Source organism: Protomyctophum parallelum (genome assembly GCF_964188405.1).
Source record: "Protomyctophum parallelum genome assembly, chromosome: 13".
In the NCBI taxonomy this organism is placed as follows: Eukaryota; Metazoa; Chordata; class Actinopteri; order Myctophiformes; family Myctophidae; genus Protomyctophum; species Protomyctophum parallelum.
The window spans coordinates 32161753-32171803 of record NC_139708.1 but is presented as its reverse complement, the minus strand read 5'-3'; positions in this window follow the sequence as shown (position 1 = coordinate 32171803).

Below are 10051 nucleotides of genomic sequence, written 5' to 3'. Positions count from 1 at the left end.
GTGAGTGAGGGGGAATGAGAGTGAGTCGAGAGAGAGAGAGAGAGAGAGAGAGCATATGCAGGCGGAGGAGAGAGAGGAGGGAGGATGGAGGGAGGGAGGGTGAGCAAGGGCACAGGAGATGTGAGACTAGTGAGCTCAAAGTGAGGAGGATCGGGAGAGAGGGGAAGGACGGCCGGAGGGGAGTGGAGGTGGAAGGATGTCTGGGACGTGTGATGTGTTAGGAGGGGGGGTGGGGGGGAGACATGTTCTCCCATGTGAGGGCTGTGTACACAATGGCGTGATGAAATTGAGGGGAGGATGGGGTGACAGATGACAATAGATAAATTGAGTGACAGGGTGATTGGGGAGGAAGATAAAGACCAAACTGTGTGTGTTCTTGCATGCGTACGTACTGTACGTGCGTGTGTGTTTGTGCGTGCGTGCATGCGTGCGTGTGTGCGTGCGTGTGTGTGTGTGTGTGTGTGTGACTCATGTGCGTGTCCTTGTCATGTTGTCGGCAATTTGGGACCATGTGCCTCCTTTGATTGAGCATTCGTCCACATGCTCGGATACACGTTCAAGGTCACGTAATGCAGCTGCTAATGAATGTTTTTTAATGTGTTTCCCACAAGTGGCTATATGGGATTTTAAGATTACATTTAAATTGACGCTGTACGTCAACACGTGGCTTCGGGGGTGTAAAATTACTGTTTTCTCGCGGTGGCTTTCACATTTGTGGACTTTTTTTCATATTTTGTCCAACAAAAGCGTACGCAGCTATAGGTGACAATGGGCATCAGTACCAAAACCATCGAGTCGGCATGCATGCAAAAGCTCAGTATAGCCTCAACCCAAAGGAGGAAGACACAACAAGTCCCTATTTTGGGCATGTAATTATAGGTTAACACAAAGTTGACACAGAATTTGCAGATTTACAAGCTCACACAACACTCGCAGATCATCTGTTTCTGCCAACAGAGCACCAGTGTACGACACAGTGTCACAGGAGGCACAGTGAAGTGGTGCTGAGTGACGGACAATGGGGGCAAGTGTCCAGTGAGATATCAAGTCCTTCTGGAGGGATATCCACCGTGACTCTGCACTATAGTGTCGTCGCAGCACCACTACAGCTCTACACTACCACTCCACTGCTGTGCATGCGTGCGTGCGCGCGTGCGTGGCACTGCGTGCGTGCGTGCGCATATGAGGGTGCATTTGCGTGTGAGAGAGAGAGAAAGAGAAATGTGGGTTGATTTATGGGAAAATAATTCATGATATTTGGAGAAGAAGTTAAATAGTTAGATAAATAAATAATCAAATAAACAAACAAACAAAAATAATTGACCCGTGAAGGTCTATTCTTAACACAGTGTAAGATGTTTCTGTGTAGAAAGGATTGCGTCGCCTTCCACGTACAGTATGGCCTTTTCGGAAGCCGATGAGTTTTACAGGTATAATTAATCATGCCTAGATGCTCTGCGGTGACCAGCCTGTTGGTTTGGTTTCTCATGCCTGTTTACAACAAGGCTATCAGCTGAGAGAGAATGAGAGAAAGAGGAGAGAGATGTAATAGCGAGGAAAGGAGTAATCACACGTTCTTAATTCCTTTCTCCTATGTGGGGGTGAAAAAGGGCTTCGGGGGAGCGCCACAATTAAGTGATGAATAAAATATAGCACACTGACATGAATTGATCACGTAGCGATGTGGGCCAAATGGAAGGGCGATTCTTCAAGTAGCTATAGCATATAGCTCTGAAAGCCCCCCAGAGGGGCAGAGCTAGCTTCCTTTCTAGTACTTAATGCAACACCATTATTGGTTCTTGTCCAACAAACTTAATTACCCGAATCCTTTGACATTAGGCTCAAGGTTTTTTCTATATCCATGCAGCTCATGGTACCACAGCACCTCAAAGGACCTAAAAACAAGGCTCCAAACATCCCAAAACAAACTGGTCAGGCTACTACTTTATACGACCTTAATCCCAGAACCCAGCTCACCGCTGCTCATTTTGATAGGTTGGAATACCTAAGGGTTCACAACAGAGTACAGCAACTTGAAATGGGCCTGCAGGTCTACAACATTTGCAACACCACTAAGATACCCATGTACATGTCAAAATACTTCATTAATTAATGTCAACAAAGTCCACGATCACAACACCAGACGGAGTTCCACAAACCACGTTCAACCCAGATTGTTGTGAGCTTGTAGATCTGCTATTTTCGGCACACAACACCGGTGCACAATGAAGTATAAATCAGACTTGAGGTACTCGACTCGAGGTATATACAGTAGCCTATATACAGTATGACAGGAGGGAATTATTGATTGTGGGGTGAACAGTGCATAATTAGATTTCGAGGTGTGGTTAGTACAATAATATTATGCGTGTTGGGTGATATTAGTTATATAAAGTCAGTTATGTAGTGTTGTCATAATGGCCATTAACCTCATTGTATCCTGGGAGATTTCTTTCATTGCTATGAATCTGCAGGAGGTGGGTGGCTGCAAAAGGTGTGAGGTGGTCATTATGTGTGTGTGTGTGTGTGTGGGGGGGGGGGGGGGGGTGTGTGTGTGTGTGGTGACACAGTGAAGCTGTCATCCTATGACCTCCATATCTTTCTTCACCAGAGGTAATTTTGTGTAGGTGTACGTGCATGTGCGTGTGCACGTAGGTGTCTGTGTGTGTCAGAGTGATTATCTTATTACATCACCATTAGCCATCTCATCTGGGGACTGCAGACTGCAGCAATCATACTAAGCGTAAGACGCACGCACGCACGCACGCACGCACGCACGCACGCACGCACGCACACGCACACGCACACGCACACGCACACGCACACGCACACGCACACGCACACGCACACACACACACACACACACACACACACACACACACACACACACACACACACAGCGTGACAAGGACTCAAGGGAGTATGGTGCCCGCCGTGGAATAGTTAGGATATCCAGTTGTCCAGAACCGCCGATCCAACCAATATGCCCAAACTGTATATTATGGGCAGTCCAATATTTGACATCAGGGATCTCCATATATGGGCATAAAAGGGACAAGGAGTAACAGAAACAAGCATCTCCATATACTGTATGGGCAGCATTGGGCACAAAAGGGACAAAACCCCAAACACTACGATATTGGTCGGACTGCCACTGCGGCATAAGTTTGCGTAGCAGCCCGAACCTCTATTTTATTAAAAGTGATTTTACTGCCAAAGACCTGACGTTTAATAAATCTAGATTTAGTGGGAAGTATTATCTGCCTAGTTCTTTGGGACAGGTTGTCAGAGTTGTGGATGATGAGGAATGGAAGCTACATTTGATACATTAGCCTTAACTTTCTGTTTGAAGATGAGACGTTATCCAGGTCATCAGACAGACACCTATCTTGCACCAGTGTAGTAAATCTGTTATCCAAATGTTCCCCAGGTTCTATGTTCCCCACTTAGCTTAGAGTTAAGGTTTAGGTTTCTGGGTTAAAGGTTTTATGACATTCATTACTTGCGCAAGCAGAGCGTGCAAGTAATAATTTCGCCCGGTCTTCGTTCACCGTGACAGCCAACCCGCCATTTGATGTGTATGCAAAAAAAACTGCAAATCTGTGCCTGGTTTGCTGGGACCAGATCACATAAATGACCATATGTCTTACGTCATCATTTAGAGCTATTCATACGTATACTATATACATAATCAGTAAAATAAAATAGCAAATTGTGCCTGATCTGCTGGGACCAGAGTACGTGGTGTGTATATGTATGACTAGCTCTCAATGATGACGTAAGAAATATGGTCATTTATGTAATCTGGTCCCAGCAAACCAGGCACAAATCTGCTGTTTTATTTGCATACGCATCAAATGGCGGGTTGGCTGGCACGGTTTTTGGCGCAAAGTAACCACAGTATACCGCTAATCAACTTACAACTACATACTCTATATAGTATATGTATATGTATATTGTATACGTATGTCTTACGTCATCATTTAGAGCTAGTCATACGTATACTATATACATAATCAGTAAAATAAAATAGCAAATTGTGCCTGATTTGCTGGGACCAGAGTACATGGTGTGTATATGTATGACTAGCTCTCAATGATGACGTAAGAAATATGGTCATTTATGTAATCTGGTCCCAGCAAACCAGGCACAAATCTGCTGTTTTATTTGCATACGCATCAAGTGGCGGGTTGGCTGGCACGGTTTTTGGCGCAAAGTAACCACAGTATACCGCTAATCAACTTACAACTACATACTCTATATAGTATATGTATATGTATGTCTTACGTCATCATTTAGAGCTAGTCATACGTATACTATATACATAATCAGTAAAATAAAATAGCAAATTGTGCCTGATTTGCTGGGACCAGAGTACATGGTGTGTATATGTATGACTAGCTCTCAATGATGACGTAAGAAATATGGTAATTTATGTAATCTGGTCCCAGCAAACCAGGCACAAATCTGCTGTTTTATTTGCATACGCATCAAGTGGCGGGTTGGCTGGCACGGTGCGCAAGCAGAGCGCGCAAGTAATAATTTCGCCCCCAAGTAATAATTTAGATCCCTTTTTAGTTTTTCAAAGAAAAATAAATCATGATCTAGAATATATCTACATCGATAAAACTCTATTTCTTATATAGATAGAAACTTGAACCATACTTAATAATACTAGGTGTTTACATGCATAAAGTAGATAGGTAGCAAATAGTTACACCTAATAATTAGACATTTCAAACGTTCCTTCACAGAGATACTGAGATTCCACAGTTTACAGAATAATTATACTGTATAACATATTTTAATTCAGTTTATATACCTTTTTTTTCATCACATATCAATGATTTATTTTTCTTTAAAAAACTAAAAAGGGATCCAGAATATATATACAATGATAAAACTGTATTTCTTATATAGATAGAAACTTGAACCATACTTAATAATACTAGGTGTTTATATGCATAAAGTAGGTAGGTAGCAAATAGTTACACCTAATAATTATACATTTCAAACGTTCCTTCACAGAGATACTGAGATTTGACAGTTTACAGCGGTCGAAAGTACTTGCGCGCTCTGCTTGCGCACTAGTTGGCCATTTATGGCCTACTAGTGTGCAACAAGCAAGTATGCACTCGACAGAGTGCAGTTCTAGTTTTCATTTATTTTTGAGGGGCGTCCTATATACAGCTTTGTTTGTTTTTCAACGATGCTTGTTTAAGATAACGCCATAGACAAAGAGAAATTTTATGTGTGTGTTGAGGACTAAAACAAACATTAGCACCCGTTGCTTAAACAAACATTATGTTGTAATTGATGTTGTAAGATGATAAGAGTGCCCCTCACTTCACACGGGTGAAGTGCCATCTTCGTTGAAGAATAGTCTGGGCGATTGTTTTAGTTTCTTTATGGCAGTGTTAAAGGACCACTTCACCACTTTTCAACCTATCTTAATTGGTCCTCACTAATAATCATGATAAAATGGCACATTTTTTCCTACTCAGTCTGTGTCTCATAGGAGGGCTGGGGGGCAGTTCAGAAACCTGTCCACCAGTGACATCATATTATTTTTTAAATAATATGTTTTTACAAAAATGTTTAGATTTTATTATGGTGAGAATTATCGCATTGCAACCTTTCAGGAATATTAAGCCTGCATTTCTATTAGCTTGGATTCTCCATCGATGATTGAGTTTCTGAACTGCCCACAGCCCTCCTAAAGAATTGTGCCATTTTATCATTTACAATTTACAATTTACAATTTATGCATTTAGCAGACGCTCTTAATCCAGAGCGACTTACATTAAGCAAGAACAAAAAGCATGGGAATACATCACAAAAAAGCATTTATCATAAAACATGCGTAAGCTAAGAAAGTAACAGTGGAATATCTATATTATGAGACTATACATATAAACTATATATATATCATGAACATTAGTGAGGACCTATTGAAGATAGGTTGAAGAGTGGTGAAGTGGTCCTTTAATACTTGTTGACTAAAAGACTAAGGTTTTTGATATTTAGTTGACTAAGATTATACTATAAGACTAAACAATCAGAGGACTAAATAGGACTAAAACTAAATGGTGTGTTTTTAAAAGACTAAGGCATAGGGCCCCATCTTGTGCCGCCCCTTACCCCTTATCCCTAAACTTATTTTCCATTTTTTACTATTTTGAAAAACACAAGTGTGGTGAAAAAGGCACAACAACACCAGCTTACGGCGCTTGAAGAAGTTCAGAGTCAGCCCCCGTATCCTGAGGTTTTTCTATAACTGCACTATCGAGAGCATCCTGACGGGTGGAAGCACTTAGTTTTTAACATGGATTACACTTGACACTAGACTGTAGCTTTTATCGCACAATGAATTTCACATGCCTTTTACTTGTAATTGGTATTGTTGACAATAGAGTTGAACTATGAAAAGGGTTTTCAAAATAGAAAAAATTGGCAAATAAGATATATGCCTCTTATCCCTAAACCTCTTTGTCTTTTTTTTTTACTATTTTGAAAAACATTTTTAGAATGGTTAAAAAAAAGGGAAAGAAGTTTAGGGATAAGGGGTTTAGCACCGACGACAACAGGGCCCCTTAGTCTTCGTTAGGTTTAGGGTTTAGGTTAGGGTTTATTGTTGTAAGCGGGGAACACAGAACCATTTTTGTTGGGATACCTGGGGAACATAGAACCTGTCCTGGGGAACATAGAACCTGGGGAACATAGGTACAAATGCACACTTGATTGTTGGGGAGGTTTGTTGCAAGTGCTCCCTTTTGTCCATGGTTGAATAGGGGTTGAAGAGGCACTATGCCTGGATGGAAGTGCAGGCCAGTCGCTTGCATCATAAATTCCAGGACTTCGAGTTCTGCCTGTTACTCTGCCTGTTACTCTGCCTTTCATTTCCATGGGCGATTAAGTTCTCGTAGGCTTTGCACAATTAAAGAGGAAGATCTATTAGCCCGTTCTGGGAAGATATATTACCTGTTTCTTGGGAGTCATGTTGGTGTTAATTAGATGTGTATTAGCACAATCTTGTCCGCTGTTTTGAGTCCATGGTAAAATGGTGTCGTTCCCACATAGTCCATTCACTTCCACATTCAGGACAGATTGGTAGATGAATATTGAATCTAACATAAAGATTAGAAGATTAGAAAGAACAGATGAGATACCACTATATGTACATTTAGATGTCATTGTAACTGTTTGTATTAAAAACTTTTCATTAAAAATCACTCCCGTCGACCCAAACTCGACAGCACACTGGTTCTTTCTTTCTTTCTTTCATGCTGTATCATTACAGCATGAAAGAAAGAAAGAAAGAAAGAAAGAAAGAAAGAAAGAAAGAAAGAAAGAAAGAAAGAAAGAAAGAAAGAAAGAAAGAAAGAAAGAATCAATCTGTGAATCTGTGAATTATTTCACAGACCCCCTGGCTATGCCTACGTGACCCCACTTTGAGAACCGTGGAGGTAGATGACTATTGAACCAAACATAATAGAAGATTAGAACAGATTGGTAGGTAGATGACCATTGAAACTAATAGAAGATTAGAACAGATAGGTAGAAGATTAAACAGATTGGTTGATGACTATTGAACCTAACAACCTAACATAGAAGATTAGAACAGATTGGTTGATGACTATTGAAGATAACAACAGATAGGGAGGGGGCTAGTGAGAGGGTAAGAGGTGGAGAGGAGAATAACATAAGGACACAACATAGCGGGGGAGTTCCAGGGGATTGCACGTCTAGTCTGTTCAATCCATCAGAAAGTTGGCACACGTCGGGTGGCATTAATAATGGATGCATTCTGAGATGGCAGGGCTGTTTGTTTAGCATGCCTGTTAAATTACACCCTGGATTCAAAGTATGGGTGAGCAAGGTTGCACCGTTGAACGTGTGCACTCCCCCGACTTTTGAGTGCACAGAGGGAAGGAAAGAAAATAAACTGTACAAGCAGGAATTGATGAATGAATAATACATATCCAAGAGATAGAAGGTCTTCGTTTTCTATATCACTACAACCATGTAGTGTCATTTGTAGTGTCCAATTGTGATTGGAGATATCCTAAAAATTGTAAACAGCTCTCTACAATCAGGCGTCTTCCCAGACTCACTGAAGACTGCTGTAGTTAAGCCCCTTCTCAAGAAACACAATCTTGATCCCTCTGTTTTGGGTAACTATCGACCCATTTCAAATCTACCCTTTCTGGGCAAGGTTTTAGAAAAATGCATCTTTCATCAATTGGATGTGTTTCTACAGAACAATAATGTGCACAACAAATTCCAATCTGGCTTTAGGAAAGGTCACAGCACAGAAACAGCACTTGTAAAAGTAATGAATGATCTTAGGGTGTCTGCTGACAAGAAACATGTATCCGTTCTCTTACTAGATCTAACGGCTGCATTTGACACGATTGATCACTCAATTTTAATACAGCGTCTGGAGCACTGGATAGGCCTGTCTGGTACGGCCCTTTCCTGGTTTTCCTCCTACCTATCAAACAGAAGTTACTTTGTCAATCTAGCCGAGTTTGACTCAGACAAACACGACATCAGTTCTGGTATTCCACAGGGCTCGATTCTTGGCCCTCTGCTTTTCTCCTTATACATACTGCCATTGGGCGAACTCATTGCCAATCACAGAGTCAATTTTCATTTCTATGCTGATGATACCCAATTATATCTTTCTGTGGCTCCAGATGATCCCTGTGCTTTAGACCCGCTGTTTACCTGTCTGTCTAGCATCAAATGTTGGATGAGTGAGAACTTTCTCAAGCTAAATGAGGATAAGACAGATGTTCTCATAATCGGTTCTAGTGAGCAGAAATAATCAATATTAAGCAGACTTGGCAACCTGACTGTAGAAAGTAACAGTACAGTAAAGAACCTGGGGGTAATCATGTTACCAAGATTGCCTTTTTTCACCTTAGAAATATTGCACGAATCAGAGCCTATGTGTCCTTGGACGATGCAAAAACGCTAATCCACGCCTTTGTTTTTTCTCGGCTTGATTACTGCAATGCACTTTTTTCAGGACTGCCTAAGAAAACAACTGACAGATTACAACTTGTCCAAAATGCAGCAGCCAGAGTTTTAACTAGAACTAAGATGAGAGAACATATTACTCCAGTTTTGGCATCACTGCACTGGCTTCCGGTTGTTTTTAGGATTGATTTTAAAATTATTTTACTTGTCTATAAAGCTCTCAAAGGTCTCGCACCTTCCTACCTACATGACTGCCTGCCTAAATATGTCCCAAACCGCCCGCTAAGGTCTTCCACTGCTGGCCTGCTCGCTTTGCCTAAAAAAATGGCAACTAAAAAATACGGGGAAGCAGCTTTTTGCTTCTACGGGCCGTCGGCATGGAACAAGCTCCCACTGTACCTTCGTCAGGCAGCCTCTGTAGACATTTTTAAAGCTCAGCTCAAGACCCACTTCTACAACATTGCTTTTAATTGATCTTTTATTTTTATTTTTTGTTATTCATGTCCTCACTGTATTGCATTACTGCTTGTTTTTTTTTATGTCGTTGCCTTGCTTTTCTTTTATTCTCCATTGTTCTGTAAAGCACTTTGAGCTGCATTTCATGTCATGAAAGGTGCTATACAAATAAAGTTTTATTATTATTATTATTTGACACAAACACACTTGCAGTTGAAATATAGACATTATATCTCAATAAGAGATGTAAAACATGATTAAAGAAGTCTTGCACACACCTCAATGGAATATTAAAGAAAATAACTGCAGTCATTTGGGAAATTACCACAGCCCTAGTAATTTACACATGCCCTGGCCCTAGCAGGCCGAGGCAAGCTTTCCCTATGTAGTCGGTCCCAACTCCCAACCCAAGCCTCTCTGGACATGACTGTTCAGCTCCAGAACCGGTTCAACTCTGGGGACCAGCTGGTTGAACAGACCGTTATAAAAACCATTATTATTGGACCAGGGAAATAGAGACACTTAACACTGCTGCAGCTGAGACTTAAGCCCCATGGCCCTGTCTGCAAATTGCATTGCTCTCACAATCAAGCCTGCTGAATGAGGCCAG